The sequence below is a fragment of the Perissodus microlepis genome, chromosome 18, assembly GCF_051167445.1.
Source record: "Perissodus microlepis isolate ML-2025 ecotype Zambia chromosome 18, ASM5116744v1, whole genome shotgun sequence".
Classification (NCBI taxonomy): Eukaryota; Metazoa; Chordata; class Actinopteri; order Cichliformes; family Cichlidae; genus Perissodus; species Perissodus microlepis.
This window is the reverse complement of record NC_140478.1, coordinates 3,026,896-3,051,646: the sequence shown is the minus strand read 5'-3', so window position 1 is coordinate 3,051,646 and position 24,751 is coordinate 3,026,896. Positions and strand designations below refer to the sequence as shown.

The following is a 24,751-nucleotide window of genomic DNA, read 5'->3' as shown; positions in this document are numbered from 1 at the left end:
AACTTTATTCAACTCATACTTCTTGCTTCCTCCATTTCTGTATCATTGATTCATTAATGCTGTATTCTATTACAGCTGCTCTATTCCCATGTTGTTGCAGTATGACTAACCTCATATTGTGGATGGATTATCTCAGATTCTCCAGACTGAAGTTTGATCCGTTTACAGCATCCTGCCATGTGATTGTATTTGTCCCTAACCATCAGGAACCCTCACATTAACTTTTATCGAGTGGAAAAGTGTTAGCGTTCATCCTGCAGCTTCACTGTTTATGTTATGCTAACATAGCTGTGTCGCTAGCGATCATGTAGCACATCATTATATACCAGCTAGCCCAACTTCAGTAACCCTACAAATGCCACTGCTGTTTAGTTTTCTGTCTTAATTTATCTTGGAAGTGCTAGCGGAGCTGTACGTTTTAATTTTTTCAGAAATTTCTCAGTCAGAACATGCTATGTCATGCTTAGGTAGCTAGCGAAACTAGCGAGCTAACTTCTGCTAACTTCCTGCTAACTTCTAACTCCGTTAAATGCAACAAATTCTGTTTTCATGGATGCTTGGATGTTAAACTTAATTGTTACACCTGGTAAAGCAGCAATGCTGATCATTTTATTAAAGGTGAAAGAATTAAGACAGTTTTTAACTCTCAATGTGCCGCAGTGTTCGTTTGACTTTGGGACCTGAAACGGACAGAGTTTTGGACCCAGATTACTCCCACATTTACGAGCACCTTAGTCTGACAAACACAGTAATAACAACTGCCCGCTTGCATGTTTTACAAAAAAATGTCCTTTGGTGGGTATCTGACGGACAAACACCAAACCAGTTCCACATCACTGAAGTTGCACCATTTTTACAAACCAATTCTGGTTCATCCGTTTGACTCATCAATGCGCTTTCCCCCTTCTCTTTCTTCGTTGCCGCCATACTTTTTCGGCCATGTGCGTATGAAAACAAAGGCACTGCGCGTTTTACCCATATTCTATCGCGATATATAATTATATCGTTGCCTAACATTATACCGGTATTACCGTGAACGGTATAATGTGGCCCAGCCCTACAACAAAGTTATTTGCAGCCATTTAACTTTTACTCTTTTTTATAACCATTTCAAACTGTTTACATAACAATCAGGTGTTCTGCGTTCAATAAGATGTCACACAGATTATTTGTCCCACTCCAAAAAAACATTTTCTGTCCACTATAAAGGAGAACATCACAGCCTGATACCTGCAGGTCTGACAGCAGGTGTATCACTGCTCCTGTTTTCATTCAGCATTTTTTGACACACAACACAAAACATCCACAACACTACACACTAACTACACAAGACAACACATTAACTACACACTCCAAACACGCTAAACATCTCAAAACTCGATGTCGCTGTCTTTTTCTGCAGTCTTTCTTTCTCTCGCTCTCTCGCCGTCACTCCTAAAACTTCCCCCTCTTCCTAAACAACCAAATGTCATGTTGCCATATCATTTTTTCATTGGTCGACATGGTACATTTTTCCACCAACACGAAAGGCCTGCTTTTTGTTTTGTTTTTTGGTCATAAGCAGAGAGTGCTTGCTAGCGCTGTACTTAGACAGTAAATGTGACGAAACTATTCAGGAAAAAACACCGCGTATATATTGTTTATCGTGACTCTGGTTTTACGTGGCCTATCAGCACAATTTAAAAACTGGTATATCTCACCAGTTGCTTTGTTTTTTTTTGTTGCTTTGTCATCTTGAAGTGGTCATGTGATTGGCTTACCACGACTACTTTAGTGTTCCTCAGTCAAACAGCAGCTCTCATGTAGGAGAGAGAAATAACATCGTGGAAGAGACACAAAGTGAGTAAAAAACACCCTAAATGCATTTAGAATATATTTATAACTACAGGGTGGGCCATTTATATGGATACACCGTAATAAAATGGGAATGGTTGGTGATATTAAAGTCCTGTTTGTGGCACATTAGTATATGTGAGGGGGGCAAACTCCCGAAGACGGGTGGTGACCATGGTGGCCATTTAGAAGTTGGCCATCTTGGATACGACTTTTGTTTTTTCAATAGGAAGAGGGCCATGTGACACATCAAACTTATTGGTAATGTCACAAGAAAAACAATGGTGTGCTTGGTTTCAACGTAACTTTATTTTTTCATGAGTTTTTTACAAGTTTCTGACCACTTATAAAATGTGTTCAGTTGTGCTGCCCATTGTGTTGGATTGTCAATGCAACCCTCTTCTCCCACTCGTCACACACTGATAGCAACACCGCAGGAGAAATGCCAGCACAGGCATCCAGTATCGGTAGTTTCAGGTGCTGCACATCTCGTATCTTCACACCATAGACAATTGCCTTCAGATGACCCCAAAGATAAAAGTCTAAGGGGGTCAGATCAGGAGACCTTGGGGGCCATTCAACTGGCCCACGACGACCAATCCACTTTCCAGGAAACTGTTCATCTAGGAATGCTCGGACCTGGCACCCATAATGTGGTGGTGCACCATCTTGCTGGAAAAACTCAGGGAACGTGCCAGCTTCAGTGCATAAAGAGGGAAACACATCGTCATGTAGCAATTTCAAATATCCAGTGGCCTTGAGGTTTCCATTGATGAAGAATGGACCCACTATCGTTGTACCCCATATACCACACCAAACAATCACTTTTGTTGTTCCAACAGTCTTGGAGGGATCCATCCAATGTGGGTTAGTGTCAGACCAATAGCGGTGGTTTTGTTTGTTAACTTCACCATTCACATAAAAGTTTGCCTCATCACTGAACAAAATCTTCTGCATGAACTGAGGGTCCTGTTCCAATTTTTGTTTTGCCCATTCTGCAAATTCTGTGCGCCGATCTGGGTCATCCTCGTTGAGATGCTGCAGTAGCTGGAGTTTGTAAGGGTGCCATTTGTGAGTAGCTAATATCCGCCAAAGGGATGTTCGACTAATGCCACTCTCCAGTGACATGCGGCGAGGGCTACGCTGTGGGCTCTTGCTGAATGAAGCTAGGACAGCCACTGATGTTTCTTCATTAGTGACAGTTTTCTTGCGTCCACATTTTGGCAAATCCAACACTGAACCAGTTTCACGAAACTTAGCAAGCAGTTTGCTAACTGTAGCATGGGAGATGGGTGGTCTCGTAGGGTGTCTTGCATTGAAATCTGCTGCAATGACCCGGTTACTGTGTTCACCAGATATCAACACAAATTCGATCCGCTGCTCACGTGTTAACCTCTTCAACATGTCAATGGCTGTGAACAAAGAGAAACTTGTAAATAACTCATGAAAGAATAAAGTTACGTTGAAACCAAACACACCATTGTTTTTCTTGTGACATTACCAATAAGTTTGATGTGTCACATGGCCCTCTTCCTATTGAAAAAACAAAAGTCGTATCCAAGATGGCCGACTTCTAAATGGCCACCATGGTCACCACCCATCTTGAGGAGTTTGCCCCCTCACATATACTAATGTGCCACAAACAGGACTTTAATATCACCAACCATTCCCATGTTATTACGGTGTCTCCATATAAATGGCCCACCCTGTACAAATTAAATTTCTTTTAGCAATTATGTTTTTTTAATGTCACAATTCCAACCCCTCGCCTTTATTCGGGCTTGGGATCAACAAAATTGACTCAAAATAGGCACTCTGGCATAGTGGCATAGTATGTGTGCGCGTGCTTTTAAGTAGTTTTAAGCCTTGTCATCCACAAAAAGTAACAGTAAAAGAAAAACTGACTGCATTACAGTCAGTGCAGGAACAGCGGCTTCGCTCATGCGTGATTTATTTGCAGTTTGGATGCAAAGGTGTAAACATCTCCTGTTCTGACAGCAGCTGGAGGCGACTGCTGCGTGAGGACTCTCCGCCGCCTGTGAGCGCTTTGCACAGGTGAGGTGCCCACGGCAGAACCCGCTGCTTGTTGAAAGTGAAAGCAATACATGCTTTCACGTCAAAAAGTCGTCATAAGTCTTCAATAAATGGTAAATGGCCTGCATTTGTATAGCGCTTTTACTTAGTCCCTAAGAACCCCAAAGCGCTTTACACTACATTCAGTCATTCACCCATTCACACACAATAACACCAACAAAAGTCACCAGATTTGTCGCTAGTCACTTTTTAGAAAAAAAGTCACTTTTTAGAAAAAAAGTTGCTAAGGGGATCTGAAAACTCACTAAATATAGTGACTTTGTCGCTAAGTTGGCAACACTGGCCAAAAAGTGATCGTCTGCCAGAAACTGATATAAGATGCGGTAAGCTGAACACAGCTTCAATCGTCTGTTTGTTGAAAAATAGTAACGCGACCACATTTTCTTGTCAGTAACGGTAACGGCGTTGTAACGATAGAAATAGTAATTAGTTAGATTACTCGTAACTGAAAAAAGTAACGCTGTTACTTGTAACGCTGTTATTCCCATCACTGGTAAACACACACCTCAACCTTCACAGAAGAGTTAAAGCTGTCAGGGCTGCAAACAGTGGTTGACATCATATTAAACCCTGTGGACTAAGAATGGGATGTCACTCAAGTTCACATGCCTGTGATGGCAGATATTGAACACTGTTGAAAATATAGAGTACATTATGACTGTAACATAGCAACTGCAAAAATAAATCCACACTCAAAATTTCCCTGGGATTCAAGAAATGTGCACACAGGAATATTTTGTTAACAAAGGTTGCATATGTTACTGAATCAGGCTCTCAGGCCCCTATTTGCAATCTACATACAGTTATGCCCCAATTTTTCTATGTAAGTAACTACATACATAGAAACAGAGAAAATGCTGATGATTGTTGGAACATGTTGGAGGGAAGCCCATAGGGCTATAAGAATAACACTGGTAGACAAGGAGCATATGGTCTCACTAATCTCACAGCAGTTTGGGATTGGAAATGTAGATCCCAATCACTTTCACTTTGTTATAATACCACTAACAGCTGATATGTAATAATTTAACGACTGGACTGGACTGGACAGGACCTATCACTGTACTGTGCTAGAAATTACTGAGCTCCTGAGTGCAACCCATTCTTTCACAAATGTTTGTAGATCCGTCTACATGCCTAGGTGCTTGATTTTATACACCTGTGGCCATGGAAGTGATTAGAACACCTGAATTCAACGAACTGGATGGGTGAGTGAAAGCAAATAGTGTACAATCCATATTATTTCACAATGATAAGTTCAATAAGTTTAAGCATCAACATCACTACTAACTCTTTTGGTACACTGCTCAGCATGTCAGTTTTAATTTCAGCAGTAATCTGTGAAACAGGTTTTCCAACTACGGTGATGAGATTTAACTATGGCGAAAGAAAGAGTACTGGTAACATAGGAAGACAGACTCCTGCTTGGTCTTTGTCAGGATGCTGAAGAAATGTTAATTTCTTGAGCAGGAGTCAGAACGCTGACAGCATGGAAAGATTTTGCCCTCTCAGCACACAGCATACAAACACCTCTCAGAGGACATGTTGGATTGACGGTAAACTCTCTGGAACACTGAGAAACACATCAGAATGTCACAGTTTCTTACAGTATGTAACAATACAAAATCTGTTGCATTCAGAAACCTTCTAGCATTTTTTGTGATAGGAAATTGAAGAAGACCTGAACATTTATCAATGGAAAGAATAGTTCTGACAGTTTATCACGTGTAAGTCCTGAAGATTGTCTGTCTGCTTGCATTGTAACACATTTGGCTCTGCATGACTGCTGTGTGGTCAAATAATGAGAGCAAGGAGTTTGAAAAGGAATGGCTACAACACAGACTGTTAGCCTTTGTTCCCTCTAATTTTTTATGTCTGAACAAACACACAAACTCCCTGAGCGGTCCCTCGGTGACCGCTGTGAGCAACATCAGACGTGAGCACCATGGTCACGCCAGCATCGCATCCATCCAAGTTACACGGTTAATTAAAAGAATCAAATTACAGCATTTACATTACTGTTAGAATACTTTTAATTAAGTGCTTTGTCCCACTTACAGTAAAAATGACAACAATCTTGTTCATAACCTCTGTAAAATGTTAACACTATTGGAAGTATAAATATTTAATTTTAACTATGGCAAAACATGAACTGCCAACCAAACAAAGCCAACTATAAACTCCAATTTTGAAAACACACTTGACATTTTTATTATAAAGCTCTGACTTGTATTATGAGTATTAGCCGGTGTGCGAAGCTCCTGGTACTGGGTGAGACTGTCATACTGTGGTCTGGGAAAGAGTCTTGTAACTCTTTGTCTGCAATATACAGTAGTAGAAATGTATTTAATGACAGTATTTAATGATCAATATCCATGAAAATTATAAATACGCTAGATGAGCACAAATCTGATTGAGAACTTATATTTCAACTTATTTTTCCTGTGTGTCCTTTTCCCATCTCTAATGCTTGTACACGTTGGCATTAGCGTGTCTTCACTCCTCATCTGCCACACCGTTTTGCTAGCTAAAACACGGATGGCGGCGAATAAGGATGATGACTAGCATAAGGACGTTGATTAGCTGCATAAAAGCGTTTGTGAATCGCATCATTGGCTGGAACAGCCAGTCACCGGTCACTCACTGACTCACATTGCAAAATAGCACAAAATGTGTTTATGTTATTTTCAATTCATGTTGGACTTTTTTTTTTGTGCGCAGCGCAGATTGTCTGTGTGCGGAGACCCCATCAGCAGTCCGCACACGTGCAGCTTAGAGGGAACAGTGCTGTTAGCTGCATGAGCGCAGGTTGGATAATTTGAGCAAGTGAGCTTTTGATCCTATTTAAAACATGTGTCTACAAATAAAGGTGTGAAACTCAGACAAAACTACATAAGTCACTACCTCATTTTTAAACAAGAATATAATCTGATATGAAAGTCTTTTGTTAAAAAAGCAAACCTTTGTGTCATGAACTCCCACTTTTAGATTAGTCTTGTTTTTGTTTTGGTTTGTTTTTTTGCCTGTCCTGTCTGACACTGTAGCAATCTGAACTACTGTCTGCAATCAAAATGCACAGGACGGGAAAGAGAAGGATGAAGTGAAGAGAAGTTGGGAAGAGACTCAACAGAAGGAAAGGGAAGGAAAAACAGAGGAGAAGAGAGACAGAGAAAAGACAATAAAAATCAGTTTGATCACCTGCTGAAAAAAAAAACAAGCAAAAAGAGAACAACACAGTAGGGAAACCACAGCAACAACCAGCATAAGCATAAGGAAAAGTAATATAATAAATATTGAATTTTACTAAGCAGCACACAAGTCTGACAATGCACAATATGTTTAGCCGCAGCAGTCAACAAGGATAGTGTGTGTCTGTGAGTACCTGTTTGCACACAGAGCTCGAGGAGGACCATCAGAGGGGCAGTTGTGCCACCAACATAGAAAAGAGCTGAGGAGAGCCCTGGACGGGGGGGGGTCACTCAGCAGCCATGGTGTAGAAGCCACAGGGGGCCGCAGCAATAAGTCTGCAGGCTCCGCGAGCAGCTGACTACACCAGAGCAGACCGACCACCGGCCCAGAGACCCGTGATCTGAGGGCCCTACACATCCCAGAAGGGGCTTGAACGAGCTATGGTGCCAGCCACTGGCAGGGAGTGTAGTGGGGGGGGACATAGGCCCCACACCTGGGGGGGCCTGGGATGTTCTGAGAGAGGTGGAGTCTAAGACCCAACCTGACACATAAACATAGACAAACAGGCACACGGACACAAACATTACTTCCCAATGTCATGCACACATATACAAGTAATGAAATGAACGCATTACACACCCCCGTGCATGCACCCACCCACAACCACAGGGACACACCAGCCTGAACCCCAAGCCCACCCCGGACCCACCCAAGAGCAGTGCAGCTACCAAGGTAATGTATGTCAGCCGGCACATACCCTCCCCCACCCCTGCTCTATGCAGCCACCAAAAAAACACCACACAAGTGCCACCAGAGTCCCGTCCAGGTCATGACCACAGCCCCCAGATTGAGACCCCCAAGAAACCCGTCCCTAGGGAATCCCCAATACCCCGAGCCTGTACCCACCCCCACATCAACTACAATAACAAAGGCGAGACAAAACCATGACCACCAAGCCCCCACTAGGTGATGTAGCCGATCAATGACAGTGTGAGCAGTTGTTAGAAGATGTAAAACCCATCCTGACATCTGTTGACCTGTATAGTGCACTCTGTGTAGTATTTTATGTTGTGTTAATTGTAGACTGGGGTTTCTAATCCATTTAAAGGTTTTTAAGCATATCTGAGACCAGAATTGTTGGCCTAAGCCAGTGGTTCCCAAACTTTTTTTGCTGGGCCCCCCTTTGTTTTACAAGAAAAATGTTTGCGCCCCCCGCATGCACACGTGCACGCACACGCACGCACACATCCTCCAACCACACGCACCCATATTTTTCTCCATTGCGGTTTATTTCACACCTCAAACATTTAGCAAACAATTAAGCAAATACAAGTAATCTGCAATAAATTACAGGTAGTAATAAAATAAACTAACTCTTTTACGCTGCGTCCGCACCTACACGGGTATTTGTGAAAACGCAGCTGTTTCGTCCACACGTAAACGCAAAAAAGGAGTTTTAAAAAAATCTCAGTTTTCGGTGATTCTAAACGCGTTTACGTGTGGACGAGGAATACAGAGTTCCTCATGCAACATCAAAGGTATGTGCCTTTTTTCACGTCACGCTGTGCGCCACGTTATTGCTTACATGAGATGAATTGCAGAATGGCAGATAGAGACAAAATACTGTTAATCTGACTATCTGCAGGTTTTACACGCAGTTACTGTCCCTCCATTTACAAAGGCAGAGGCGTCACGGTGTCATTATTTTACATGTAGTTGTTTTTTTCCTGTGTAATAATATTCAACATTGCTGTCAATACATTTTTCAAAAAATGCCTCTCTGTGCAAAATGGGTTTAAAAACATAAACAGCTGTGAGATCCTGTTTGTCTGTGATTTGAACCGGGGGAACAAATCGTGGCAGGATCAGCCTGATGTTATTTGTATCCCACTGTAACTTTACTGTATAAAGTATAGTATAGTATGTATATCTCCAAAATGTCAGGAGTAGTTAGTCATTACAACAAGTGTTTGTCAACTAAAAGTCACGAATGTGGGATCCTGTTTGTCCGTGATTTAAACAGCCCAGCGCTGCTCCCGACGAAGGGAAAACCAATCCTGCAGGGAGACCTACCTCGGCACTTGTGCAGGTGAAGCCAAAGGGAAGATATGCTTCATTATATGTTTTAGTCTTTGGCTTAGAATGAAGTTGGTTTGGAAACATATTCAGCAATGTTTAATCTCCTGCTTTGCGTTTCTGTAGGCGCCCCGTGCTGGCAGTGTCCAAGCATTTTGTTTTTTTTCCCCCCTTTTCATCCCGCGCCCCCCCTGCCATGGCTCTGCGCCCCCCCTAGGAGGCGGGCCCCACACTTTGGGAAGGTCTGGTCTAAGCTGACTGATAGAGCCGCCTCCCGTTTTGCAGTAAGAAGAGACATTGATTCATCTATTTTGTCCTGTATATTTTAGACAGTAATTTGGGGTTTTGAGATTAAGGAATTGCACCACACTCAATGGCGTTTGTAATTCTACTTGATTAGGTTTAAATTTCTTTTTAAATATAGATTTAATTTGTTGATACTCTAAAAATCGATTCTTGTTAATACCATACTGTACAGCTAGTCTGTTAAACGTAATAAAGTCTGTTCCTTTGAATACATGTTGCAAGTATTTAATTCCTCTACAACTCCAGTCTGGGAAGTTAATCATATTATTATTCTGTAGTATGTCAGGGTTGTTCCAATTGGGTGTGAAGACTCTGTCATTTTTAGAAAATCCCATCATGCTGTCAGAGCGTAGCTGATGTTGATGCTTTTGAAGCATACATGTCATTTAATGTTTGAGCTAATGAATGGTAAGTCTGAAATCTCTATATTACTGCATAGTGCCTGATCGCTGTCTATCCAGGGCTCATCTAAAAGGGTGTTTTAACCACCCTGAAATGCCTGTTGGCTAAGAAGTTGAAAGTTATGCAGATCTAGTCATCCTTTATCCTTAGTCCTTTGTAGCATTTCGAAGCTAATACATGGGGGTTTATCTTTCCAAAGGAATAAAGAAATAGACAATTCCAGGAATCTAAACCAGCCTGGTGATGGTTAAATCGGGATCATTGAAAATAAATAACTGATTCTTGGCAAGAAGCTAGGGCTGAGTATCGATTTTGATTTCTATAATCGATTCAATTCTGATTCAGTTTTAACTCAGACAGTCAGAAATATTATAATTCTGATCATTTATCAGCACTTATCCATATCTATGTATAAAAACAAAGCTGTCACTTGTGAGACTTCATCAGAGGTGTGAGCATCACAGCAGCTGCCTTTGTGTCAAAGTAACTGAGGATAAAACACAGAAAAACATGAAGGAGTAATGAAACCTGCAGCTTCAGAATCTGTGAGATGTCTGCTTTCAGCACCCGACGGCATGTCTGCATACTGCTGTCAGGTGAACGAACCGCGCTCTGTGTTTTCATGTTTTTTGTGGAATTCGTTACCTGCTCTTTAATCATTTACTGTTTTAGCTGTTTGGTGGTTGTTGAAATAGTTTTGTGAGCTTTATTCAAACTAAAATCTGTTTGAATTGGGAAATCGATGTTTTTATACCCGCCCCTAGTGGAAGCGACCCTTCCAATGAGTGATATGGGTAGAGATTTCCATCTAGCCAGATCGTCTTCTATTTTCTTTTGAAGTCGGATGTGGTTTAATTTGCAAGCTTACGAGAGACATTAACACCTAAATTTTTGATATTTCCGTATTGCAGTGGGGTAGAAGAAGAATTATGGAAAGGAGCAATTAATCGGAATAACTGTAGATTTCAACCAGTTTATCGAATAATGTGAAAGAGTTTATTAATATAATTACCTCAGAGAGAGTGGTTTGTGAGTGCTGGAGAATAGTAACACATCATTTGCATAAAGGCTGATGTTATGTTCTACATTCTTGCATTTTATATCCTTCATCACTTTAGCCCGTTTAATTGCTGCTCCTGGTGGTTCAATAAAAATTGCAAACAGTGAAGGGGAGCGTGGGCGTCCCTGCCTGGTGCCCCTCTGGAGACAGAGGCTGGAGGATGTTTGATCATTTGTTCTAACACATGCTTTTGGGGAATTATATAATATTTTAACCAGTTTGTGAAAGAGTTTCCAAAACCAAATTTGTGGAAAGTTGAAAATAAAAATTTCCAGTTAACTCTGTCAAACACTTTTTCGGCATCTAGAGAATAGTGTGGTTTCAATTTTTTTACTACATGAATAGTCTATTAAATTAAGTAATCTACATATATTTGTTGATGACTGATTGCCTTTTATGAAACCGGTTTGGTCAGGATGTATTATGAGGGGGTTTCTCTTCTCTAATCTGTTTGAGAGAGCTTTCAGATAATTTTATGGTCAACATTAATGAGGAATGTTGGACAATAGCTGGTGGGAAATACAGGGTCTTTGCCTGGTCTTAGCAGGACGCTAATGTAAATATGAATTCATACTTGGTGGTAGCCAGATTTGTCCAGAATTCTTTGTAGAATTCTGATGGAAAGCCGTCTGGACCTGGAGCCTTATTATTGGGTGTAGTTTTTAGGGCCTCCTGGGGTTCACCGGATGTCAGTGGTGAATCCAGTGCCTTTGCTTGACTGTCTGGTAATTTCTAAAGGGTTACGTTGTCAAGAAACTTATCATGGTAGTTTTTAGATGGGTTTATCTGTGGTGAATATAAAGTTTTATACAAGTCCCCAAAAGTGGTGTTTATTCTTTCAGGGTCATATACCGTGTTCCCAGATAAGTCTTTAATGTCACATATAGGCATCTTTTCTGTCTTTATTATTAAATAGGTAGCTAGAAATTGACCGGATTTGTTACCATGTTCAAAGTTTTTCAAGAAAAGTCTTTGTACTAAGAATTGCATCTTTTAAATTAATAATTTCATTTAATTTTGTTTTACATATTTCGTTCAGTATTTCCTGTTCCTGGCAGGACACTGTTACGTTCCCCTGAGGGGTCTAGGCAGTGAGGGGGAAGTAACAAAAAGTGTCCAGGTCAGAAAAAGGAGTCAAGGAGGCAAAAGGGTTAAATTAAAGAGTTTTATTAAAGTTTCTCAACTAAAAGAGACAGACAAGCCGCTATCACCATTTAAGAAAACAAACAAAACTCAGGCGTTGGTCAATAAAGTAAAACGTAAGTCAAAAAGAGAGAAAGCAGCTCACTAGCTGCAAACACCACAAACACACACAGCTCACTAACTGTAACCACTCACATGGCACTCTGGGCAGAGCTCACCTTTCCCTGGGCTTAAATCTAATTACTGACGAGAGTCAGCTGCACAAAAGGGAAAAGGTGGCACCTCAGGCAGAAGAGGTAGTGGGACACGCCCACACAGGCACCTTCAGGAGGAGGCCCTGCTAGGGCCGTAACAACACATAGGCTTCTTCTAAGGATTTGATGGTTATGCTTACAGTTGGAGTGACGGGAGTGCCATGTGTTGCAAAGTCCGAAATCACTCATGCACTGTTTAAGTATGTTTGTGGACTGCTGAGTTCCTGCTGTGTTGAGCCTAACCATTTCTTCATTTAGTCCAAAGTTGAGGTCGCCCCCAAGAACAAGTGAGCAATCTAGGTGTTCAGAGGTGCACCAAAAAAACATGGAAGAATGAGGGGTCATCAACATTTGGGCCATATATACTTTAAATACATAACTTTTTGTTAAGTATTAACAATTTTATAATTACAAATCTAACCTCTGGATCTATAAGTGTGTTGAATACTGCGAAATTAATGTATTAATTAATGTAATGTACTATGTATTAAAATTGCTACTCCCCTTTGCCTAGTTTTAGAAGACTGAGAACACATTAGGAAACTCAGGTGTTTTAAGTTCATCTGTAGCTGCGACAGGTCTATGAGTCTACTGTAATAAAACAAACATCTGCGTGTAGTTTTTTAAACTGGTTGAATACATTTAACCTCTTCTCTCATATTCCATGTGGCAAACCTTAGCATGCCCATAGCTGTGTGTGTATAGCTAATGTTGCACGATGCGTGTGATGCACAAACGAGTGAGGAAAAAGGAAATACATCACTCATTTTTAAAAAGAAAGAAAAAAAATGAGAGGCTCTATAAGTCTGATTAAGTGTGTGTATATTAATTTATACAAGCGAGCGTGTACACACTTCTGTGTGTGTGTGTTCTATATGTCTGTGTGCACTGGGAGGCCGCAATAGATGCGCTAAAGCTGAGCGTGTGTGTCTGATTGTGCCGTGCAGATGTGTAAAAATAGTTTGTTGTTCATGACTGCGTCGGGAAACAGGTGATCGATGCAGTGAAAGAAAGGGGAAGGAAGAAAAGCGAGGACTTGCAGCACACCTACAGCATTCTCTGTCTCTTACCTTTTCGTCTTGTTTAGTGTTGGTACTAGAGAGTTTTTTTAGCTAATATGCATAACTGTGAAATCTCCCTGGAAACAGACTTTGATTATTTCACGTGAACTGGTGCTTCAGACACAGTGTTTCCTAGGAAGGAGTCTTTCCTTTCATCCCACCATGTAGCTGCAGTCTTAATACCATTAATACACGTTTGATATTCCACGTGCGTCATGTGTTTCCTTCTTTAAGATCTTTCCCAGTTTTCACGTTGCTGCAGTTGCCCGTGAGTTTAATCTACAAATAGTGTGTGAAAGTCAGTTCAGTTTTCAGAATCACCTGACACACTCCAGAGGCACTATCAGACTACAGAGCTCTACACAATAGTGAATTCCTTTGAAAACCCCAGACCGTACAGGGCCTTTCAACTAATAACTAGCAGCCAGGAGGCATGGCAACAACTACACCCATAAAAACAAGAGGGTGGCTGTCATCACTAGAGCTGTGGTTTTGTTGTGTGTGGTATTGTTAAAGAAGTATAGATGTAAGAGTTTGTTCTGGGTGGGTGGCTGTAGCTCAGGAGGTGGAGCTGGTCATCTACTAATTGGAAGGTTTGTGGTTTGATTCCTGGTTGCTGTAGTCTTTATGCAGAATGGACTGGTTCTTATATAATGCTTTTCTACTCTAACTGAGCACTCAAAGCGCTTTACACAACTTCACACAGGTACTTTTTAAAAGCTCTTTCTATGTAAGTGCTTCACACACATTTTTAGTAGATGCACCTATGGTATGAATTTTAAAATTTCTGTTTGTGTTATCCCATTTTCTGTAGAAGAAAAGAAAATCAGGCTTGATCTGAGAGAAAGAGTGTATTTATTTATTTTATTTAACCTTTATTTACACACATAGTCCCATTGAGACCCAATATCTCATTTACAAGACAGACCTGTTCCAGACAAACATGTTAAACTTACAACATTAAAAACCCTGGTAAAACTGCTAAATATGTCTATTGTACACAGTCATACTACACAGTAGGCTAAACACAGCTCTGACTCTTTGTCAGGCTGGCTACAGTGCTGAAGAGAAACCCGGGGTTTCTTGTTCCTGATCACTGATGTGTAGTAAGAAGGCCCTGCTCTATGCAGGGATTTTTTTTAAACTAGGTTTTTCTAGAGTTGTCAGAGCTCTCATTTCAATTGGACTTTTGATTTTTTAAAAGGATTGCATTATCATTTAGACTTGTAAGTTATTTTCAGTGTGTTTTTGCTGAACAGGTGCTCTATATGAAGTATGCAGTCAATTTTTTTATGATAATGTGCAGCTATGTGCTATAGAAATACCTATGGATAAATTAAACTGCTTTGAAATTAATTAGTGTGTGCAGAAAAAACACACACACACAAAACTGTTACATATATCTCTATATTTCCAGAAATCTCACACTGATACTCATCGGGGAACGCCAAACAGTCATGCAGGCGTTTGCTGGTTTATTATATGGTGGTCATTTATGTTTATCATAACTTGCACTGTAGGTTGTATTTGTACATACAATACAACCAGGCAGGTTTTATATATAAATAAGTTGTGCATGATGTATCTTTTTTGCAGTTAGCTGAGTGAAGAGTAGTAGCACTTTGATATTTCCGTCTCACAACATGTAGCATTTAGCACATACAGGCTAAACAGGACGTCCATTCAAACTCTTGGTTCAGCAAGCGCCATTCTTTGAGGAGCCTTGTTTCTAGGCAACATCTTAATCAAGTTTCCACCAGAGGGGGGAAAAAAGCTTAATAGGCCCTCAGGGTGCGATTTTCTATCATCAGCTGTGAGACAAATCTGAGTTGTTAACAAATTAATCAGTCAAACAGGGGAAAAAGACATTTCTTATTTGTAGACAATTAGGCAACTGCTGCTCATGTGTGTTATAAGCACACAAGCAGCTACGTTTAAGGCTGATGTCTAATGGAGAAAAACCCAAAGACAAAATGCCTTGTGAAAAATTGTGATTAATTAGAATTTATGCTTTCAAACGTCTTTACTGCCTCAGTGTCATGGAGCTGATCACTCAGACACACACGAATCACAGTGAAAAAGTTTATTGTCACACATCTATTTACACAAATCCAACCAAGGGAGCAAGCAGACAGAGATTATTGGGCAATCTAGGGAGAGAGGGAGACGAGGGTCAGTGAACGGCTGATGCGTAAACACAGTAAGTGAAACGAAAAGGGAGGATTAGTGAAACTAAGAGCTTACTTGTTACATGGGTGGGAGTTTGGGTACAGGTGGCTGAGGCCAGGCGAAGGAGAGAAGAGAATGGATAGATGGACTGGATACTTGTACTGAACTTCAGTGCTCTAAATTATAGAGAATAAAGTTCTAAATACTACGTAACATTTCCCACATTATTTGTTATTACAGCCTCAGAATGAAAATATAAACACACATGCAAATATTAATTCAGCCATCATTTTAGAACGGAGTCTTGTTCATGAGCGAGGGGCAGTGGCAGCAGGAAATTGACAGATGGACTGGGGCTGGAGCTTCAGTAATGCACATGCTGTGGTCATTGTGGACTTCCTTTCAACATCAAACTTAGACTCATTTTATACATCATTTTTATACTGCTGTGGTCTCATGTTTTCAAAGGGAGACATGGGAAACAGTTATGTGTGAAAGGATGCAGAGTGATCAGTGGACATCTCCAAGATGGCGTGGGGGGTCTTGACGCTAAAACAAAAGTAAGCAGCTGCACAGTGGTTTTCAAGTAGAAATGTCCCCAGCTTGTCACAGGCAGTTTGCAGCAGATAGCAGATAGTCAGTTCATACAAGCACATTTGCACAAACTTCTTGTAATTTCAACAACTTCTCTTCTCAGGTCAGTAAAAAAAAAGATTACCCAGTCTAAAGGTCAAATGTTGAACAACATATTGATCCAATCCAAGCTGGGTGATGGCTGGACGTCCAATCTGCAGGCCTAGTTTGGACATCATATAGATGTCCAGAATTGGTCACCAACAACCAAGCATAGACATGATGTGCATGTCTATCCGACATCCAGTGTTTAGTGGGAATATCTTCAATATCTAATAACTTGGTCTAACAATAAATGTTTATTCCAGAAGTAGTAACAAAATGTGCTGCTGACCTGTTCCACTTCACTGTCCATTCCCTGTTGTAAAGCTTGTCTTTATTAAGACCTGAACTCATCTATTTTATACATATAATGCACACTTGTGCTTTCATTTATTACTAATTCTCAAACTTTTATGAGAACAAGTTAATAAAGTTCAAAACTTGATTTAAAATTGGCTGATAATTAATTGTTGTGCACCTCTAGAACATTTCCAGCATGGCTGCTATTTCTGATCTCTTACTAGAAGTCCTGCCATGTCCTCTTCTATTTGGGCCTCTACAATGGGAGGTGAACTAAGCTGAATGGAGGCGAATCTAACTTTAAATTCTGTGGAAGATAGTACATTGATGAAGAGCACAGGTTGTTTCTATATTTGTTCCTCTTAATGTTCCCACTCAGACCCCTGAGGCTATCACAGCACAACTCCACTTTAATAGTCTGGCCCTTGGAAATGAATTTTCTGAGCAGAATCCAATGAATGTTGGGAGAGAAAAAAATATGCATTGTCCAGGTCAGACTGCTCACCTCACACTGCTCTAAACACAACCTCTGAAAACTGACTAATCACATGGAAGATCATGGTCACACAGAGAATATAGAGACATTAAAATTCAATGATGATTCCCAACAGTTCTTAGAAGTTTTCTGTTGTCTAATAATTCCTATATTCCTATAGTCAATGACGTGCACTGTAAGTGACAATGATTACAAAAAAAACCCAAAACAAATTACTTTCATGAAAGTGTTGTCATCAGCCACTGTTGCAGATGGTGTTGAAGCCAAAGCCTTGAAGGCCTAGTGGAAATGTTGTGACTTGTGCGTCGGCTGTGTTGAGAGCACTTACATACACAATGATGATATGAGAATGTTACATCATGTAAAAACATATACCATTATTATTGTGAACAATGGAACAGTCCTACTATCAACTGAAATATTTGAAAATGCTATTTTGTAGTTCCTTGTAAAATACATTGTAACAGTTTTCTCAGTATTCAGGCATGAAGATTTAGCCCAATTAAAAGCATTGCCCATGATGGTCCATGCAAGGCATAAACTCTGGTCAAATTGTACTAATTATTACATTTTTAAAGAAGACTTATGCGAATACTGCTAAATACTTGTAAAAATGAGCAGTTTGTTGATGTTTGTGAAACATCCACACCACTCAAGCACCTTATCATTTTGCGCATGTGTACACTTGACAGTTACTTAAGCATGTTAGAAAATATTGGGTGGTCTCAGAATCTCATCTCTGCTTTTCGCGGATGATGGGTTTCTGTTGGCTTCTTCAGGTGATGGCCTCCAGCTCGCACTGGAACGGTTAGAAGTGAGTGTGAAGCGGTGGGAACAAGAATCATCACCTCTAAATCTGAGGCCATGGTCCTCAACCTGAAAAGGGTGGAGTGCCCACTCCGGGTCAGGGACGACTTCCTGCCCCAAGTGGAGGACTTTAATTACCTTGGGGTCTTGTTCATGGGTGACGGGAGAAGGGAGATCGACAGACAGGCTGGTGCTGTGGCTGCAGTGATGCGGATGCTGTACCTGTCTGTCGTGGTGAAGGGAGAGCTGAGTGTAAAAGGGAAGCTTTCAATTTACTGGTCAATCTACGTCCCTACTCTCACCTATGGCCACGAGCTGTGGGTAGTGACCGAAAGGACGAGATCGCGGATACAAGCAGCAGAAATGAGCTTCCTTCGAAGGGTGGCTGGCCTCTCCCTTAGAGGACACACAGGAGAGATTATATCTCTCGGCCTTGGTGTTCCCCCAGACAAGCTGGAGGACGTAGCTGGGGAGGGGGAGGCCGGGGATTTTCTGGTTAGACTGCTGCCCCCAGATAAGCGGAAGAAGATGAATGGATGGAAAATACTGAATATTGAATAAACTATTTTGTTGCTTCAAAAAGGGCACATACAGGTACATACAAAGCTGAAAATGACTCGTAGGACTTCTGAGGAATTTATGTATTATATGTCTCTTAGGTATTTTTTGCACACATGTAACATGTAAGTATAGTGATGGTGTGTTTATGTTGGTGTGTTTTTGTGGTATTTGTCTGTTGTTTCCATCGTCCTAGGTAACTGGAGTTAATGTGAGACCCCTTATACAGAGATGTTAGCATCAACTCTACAATGATGGGGATTTAAAGGAGGTGAGTAGGCATGAACCAAAACTCAATGTCTAATACTAACTATTAATAACATTTAATTATACACAACGACAGTATATGGAAGATCAAACAGTGAAGCCAAAACATCTATATCACCCTCTGGTGTTATAAACCCCACCTTCTGGGACCGGTGTCAAATTAAGACCAAAAAGTTCTAATCAGATCAAATTTCCTGAAAGATTCATTCTGCCATTATTAGTAGTTCTCATCTTGCTGATTTGGGTTCAAGGGGTCTAAGTTCTCATCAGTTAAATTTTAATTATCAACTGTAAAATTGGGATGCAACGTCATCATGACAGCTTTGATTGTCAGCTGCAGTTACGACAAACTTCCACGTCTCTGCTCCGGGACTGCAGCTAGAACCATATCCACGGCTATCTGTTTCAAACTGACAGTGTTAGGTGTTCTACAATAAACGGGACTAACTGACAGAAGAACCTAAGGCATCCTGACTTTATTTTGGTAAGTTAAATTTGTGTTTTGAGCTAATCAATAAATTCATGCCTTTAGCAGTCAGCAAGGGAAAACAACAGTGTTTGGTAGCTTTGTACATGAATGAATTTACACTGAGTAGAGAAATCACTTTGTTGAGCTAAGTGATTTAATGCTAATTAAAAGTCAGTGCTCTAGTTCAGACATTAGCTCTGCTGCTCTGACTGCAGGAGGCAGCTGCTCAGTCACTACCTAATGCTATTGTTATTGTACTTTTATTATGAATAGTATACTGTAAGAGCAATAGGCTGGACTCTTATGCAGAGTCGAGAAGAGTAATAAGTGACGAGTAACACTATTCTTTTTGAAAGGACATAAAAAATACCTAATAGAACATAATATTTATGTTCTGAGACCAAATCATGATATTTGATGTGTTAGGTTAAAATTGTTGTTTTGATTGAAGAACAGGATGTTTTTCTGTTTTTTCCTGCAGGTGACCATAATTCAGAATCAGGACAAGAAACCTGTTCCTGGTTCATGTCATCTTTGCAACTTTCCTTTTAAAAAGCACCAATAGCTCCAATGTAAAAACATTATACTGTTGGTTAGGGCTGCCACAAACAATTATTTTGATAGTCGACTAGTCACCGATTATTTTTGCGATTAGTCGACTAATCAGATCATCATCCATTGGACGTAAAGCGTACAGCTTATTGCACCAGCAGCATCTGCTCTTATATAACTATCATTAGCTGACAGCTTTAAGTGTTTAAGGTCTGTGCTAACTAAAAATAAAGACAAGATGATAGTTTATTAAATTTTAATAAAATTTGCAGATTGTTTCGGTGGAGTTTAATAAACTCAGCCGTCTGCTCCTTGCTATCTAAAATATAACAGGACACCGGAGTATATTCTCAAGCATCTCACACTTCTGATAATCAGTTGTCTGCTTGACGTTTATTCAGCTGTGTAAAAACTCTAACTTTAATCTCAGCCAAACCGATTTACTGAGGAACAAATAAAATACTGAAAAAAGCCAAACAATAACATTTTTAAGTTATCTAAGTGACTTATCTATCATGTTTAATTTGCCGGGAGTCCGGTGTTCTCACCGGCTCTAGTGAGCCTTGAACCCCAGCTAGCTATCGAGCTAGTGGGTAACAGACGTCTCCGAAAATGTTGGAGCGCTTTTGAAAATATGTGGTGTCTTGATAAACCAAGCAGATATTTGAAGTTTGCACAGCTACATTCTCGCCTGAAAATATGTTAAACGTTTATTTTGTGACCCAGAAAGAATAATAAGAGTAATATTGAAACTAACTAGCTGCCGCCATCAGTGGCGGTCCTAGCCTGTTTGGCGCCCTGGGCAAACACACCCTATGGTGCCCCCCCCTCCCCCACCACCACACACTCACACACACTCACATTAAGGATTGTCCATTGACATAAAACTGTTGTTGGAACCATACTGAATTTCACCAGAGAAACACACACACAGCCATCATAATTTGTCATACAATGAGAACGGGACAAATCAACAATTGACAATGACTAATTAATATTAAAACCGCCCCGCCCTCTCCTCCCTGTGCCGCAAGCAGCAGGCGCACCTCGCAAACGGAGGGCGCCCTTACTCCCAGCAAATGGGCGATAGAAAACCGATCAGTGCCTATGCCATTCCCAATATGTGCTGGCATGACGTCGGGGCAGCATGAATACGAGCAATTTTTATTATTTTTTATTAATTTTTTTGCCGATGCCCGTGATGCCGCCCCCCACCATGATGCCGCCCCCGGCAACCGCCCGTGTCGCCCGTATCAAAAACCGCTACTGCCCGCCATTGTTGGAAACTGAGGATGGCCGCGCTGTGAATTCTGGGATAGGTTGGGCCACGAAGTATACACCCGACCCATCCTTCAAATCTGGGGAAATGAAGGACGCATTTGTCGGCCGCATTTGTCGGAGTCTTCGAATTTGGACAGTCTTCGTCGTGTCGCTGTAACGTAATCGGCCTACAAATGCGGGCACAGGAGGATGCGGTTCCCGAATTTGGACACAGTTACAATACCGGACACTGCTTCTTCTTCTTCGAGATTTGACGGCAGCTGGCATCTTTATACATGCAGTGCTGCCATCTTCTGTTTCAGTCCGTTATTACACTCTTAAATCCTACTACTTATTCCTGCGTCTTTTGGGATCTTATAAAGCTTTAAACTACGCGTCGACTATTAAATTAGTCGTCGACGATTTTAATAGTCGACGTAATCGTGACTAGTCGACTAATCGTGGCAGCCCTACTGTTGGTATATAAAGTTTTTTCTTCACTTAACAAACAGGCCACATCTTAGCTGTAGACTGGAAAAAGTTAAGAAAACTTCCAAACCTGAATTCTGTCAGCTTTGAGGAGTACACGTTTGACAGTTTGTAATGATTCTTTTCTCTTTGTGATCACAGGAGCTGATTCAAATTCAGACTTCAGCATGAGCTAGTGACAGCATCATCTTATATATCCACACTTTATGCTTTATTTGTTTTAATGCTGGACTAAATAAAGTACACAGGCTAAACTACCATATGATGTACTGTCAGCAAAACCTGCAGCTGTTCTGTTGAGAAAGACAAATTATGGGTTTAGGTCAAATTGTTATTACATTATAATTATGTAATTGGTTTCATTATACATATATGTGTATGTATATATATGTATATATATCTATATATACATATATATATATTATTATTATTATTATTATTATTATTATTATTATTATTATTATTCCCTGCTCGCCCCTGCAGGCGGTCTATCCTCCAAGCTTGGGTCCTCTAGCAGAGGAGCTTGAGGGTCCTGTGTAACCAGTATGTAACAAAATATATAAACAATGGGCAAATCAGAAGACTTCAGGAACGACAGGAGCCCAGAGGATGGGTAACCACAATGAAAACACAACTGCAAATGATGAAGCAATGGTTCAACTGTATTTGAAATTTGTGCACTGTATTGCATTTACAATAATAACCAAAATTGTGTGTGCGCGCACAGATACCCAAAATAAAAAAGAAACAAATGTTAGACCCGGGTCTTTTAAAGTGTCAATAGGATCCAGATCAGGCCTGTTTGGTGATCTGGTGAGTTATTGGTGTGAGTTCAGTCCACGATCGATGTATGGTTTGCACAGTTTTGTCCTACCACAGTTCAGGCAACCAGACTTCAAGATTCAATTCCAAATGGGCTGTGGCTCGCCATCCATTGCAATGGAAAATTATTCCTCTTCTGCGGATTTCCACAAAGTCTGTAATCCAATGTTCTCCGGGGAGTCTCGGCTCCTTTCTCCAACTCAAAAAACCTGACCTAAGAGTGAGGTCAGAATTACTTCAAATGAACATTGTTCACACTTAACTAACAACACTTCTGTTTAAAGTATAAAGCATGAACAAAATGTGTTTCAATTTCTAATGTTGTACAACTAATCAAATTCTAAACGTTTTCATTACATGGCAATGTAGCTATCACCAATCATTAAAGCAATTCACACTGCCCTTTTGAAGGCAAGCCATTTCTCACTCATCGATAACTCCACAGTTTTCCCTTCTCCTCAGGTTAAGAGCCCTGGTGTCATCCTAGACAGTTCACTTTCCTATAAATCTCACATCAGTAATCTCACCCGTTCTGCCTACTTCCATCTACGCAACATTAACAGATTGCTTCCTTCTCTTTCCACCCAGTCTACGTCCATTCTTGTCCATAGTCTTGTTACCTCCCGTATTGACTACTGCAATTCTCTTTTGCATGGTCTCCCCCAAAAATCCCTCCATAAGCTTCAGCTGGTTCAGAACTCTGCTGCTCGCATTATCACCAGATCCCCTCCTACCAGCACATCACCCCTGTTCTTCAGGAACTTCACTGGCTCCCTGTGAAATTCCGGATAATTTTCAAACTTCTTCTGCTCACCTTCAAGGCCATTCATAACCTCGCTCCTCCTTACCTTTCTGACCTGTTAACCACCACCTGTTCTGCCCGTTCACTTCGTTCTTCTTCTTCTATCCAGCTTACTGTACCTTCCTTCCGCCTCACCACCATGGGAAGCAGAGCTTTCAGCTGCTCTGCTCCCAGGCTGTGGAGCTCTCTGCCCCCAGAAATAAGAAACATTGGTTCTCTCCCCCAGTTTAAATCCCAACTCAAAACTCATCTGTTCAAATCTGCATATTCACTGTGAATCCACTGTTTGTTAATTTTATCTTGTGCTTTTATTTTATTGTTCTTATTCTGCCATTGTTTTACTAAGTGTTTTATCCTATTGTAAAGTGTCCTTGGGTGACTTGAAAGGCGCTCATAAATAAAATGTATTATTATTATTATTATTATTATTATTAAAAGCAGCAAACTCAATATACTCTGCTCACTGTCAAGTAACAACAGTGATGAATAAAAGTAACACAATAAAACATTTCACTACAACAGATAGACATACTGTTTTTTCCTAACAACAGCTAATAAGTTCTCAACTAACACTTAACAACGGGAGTGTGCGTTTAGCTAGTACCCGCTACCTACTTGCATAGTACCGTCACCATTACCGTTTGTTTTTGAAACGAACAACGTTAACATTTCAGGATGCCGATCAGCGGTATAACAGTTTGGTTACTCACCAGTGCAAGGCGGGACAAACAGTCCCATTGGTTGGACCGCATTTGTATCCAGGTCAAAAAATAACCTTTGAGAAACAAAAATAAATAAATAACACAAATAATGCAATTCCATACAAAATAATTTGGATTTTTTTTCTTTAGAGTCTCTCTCCAATTATGAGTGTTTTTAACTGAACAGAATAAAACACCTTTAATAATAATTACAATAAACAGTCTCTAATTGCATCTGTTTGCCACTGGGCTTCACCTGCGCAGTATGTTAGCTGTTCCTAGGACTGCGCTCTTCTATTCAATTCAATTCAATTCAATTTTATTTATATAGCGCGAAATCATAACAAAAGTCGCCTCAAGGTGCTTCATAGATACAGAGAAAAACCCAACAATCATATGACCCCCTATGAGCAAGCACTTTGGCGACAGTGGGAAGGAAAAACTCCCTCTGGACAGAGATCTCCGATGTTGTTCCTGGAATTTGCCGGAGCCACTCGCCTAGTTTGGGAGTCACCGCACCTAGTGCTCAGATTACCGCTGGGACCACTGTTACCTTCACCCTCCACATTTTCTCAAGCTCTTCTCTGAGCCCTTGGTATTTCTCGAGCTTCTCGTGTTCCTTTTTCCTGATGTTGCTGTCATTCGGAGCCGCTTCGTCAATCACTACGGCCGTTTTCCTTTGTTTGTCTACCACCACCATGTCCGGTTGGTTAGCCATCAGCATTTTGTCCGTCTGTATCTGGAAGTCCCACAGGAACTTAGCTCGGTCATTCTCCACCACCCTTGGGGGCGTCTCCAGTTTTGACCTTGGGACTTCCAGGCTGTATTCGGCAGAGATGTTTCTGTGTACTATGCCGGCCACTTGGTTATGATGTTTCATGTATGCCCTGCCTGCTAGCATCTTGCACTCTGCTGTTATGTGCTGGATTGTCTCAGGGACATCTTTACACATCCTGTACCTGGGCT

At 40.8% G+C, this 24,751-nt stretch overlaps 1 protein-coding gene across 6 annotated transcripts in view; it reads left to right on the top strand.

Moving 5' to 3' along the window:
• Positions 1-24,751, top strand: part of LOC146367037 (disks large-associated protein 1-like) — a 168,374-nt gene that overhangs the window by 20,922 nt on the left and 122,701 nt on the right. For 5 of the 6 annotated variants that reach the window (XM_084912106.1, XM_084912107.1, XM_084912108.1 and 2 more), the window contains exon 2: positions 18,620-18,694. The exons of the other annotated variant lie outside the window; for it this stretch is intronic. The gene's annotated coding sequence lies outside the window, so the exon portion shown is untranslated. The remainder of the gene's footprint in view (positions 1-18,619; positions 18,695-24,751) is intronic. 6 annotated transcript variants of the gene reach the window in all.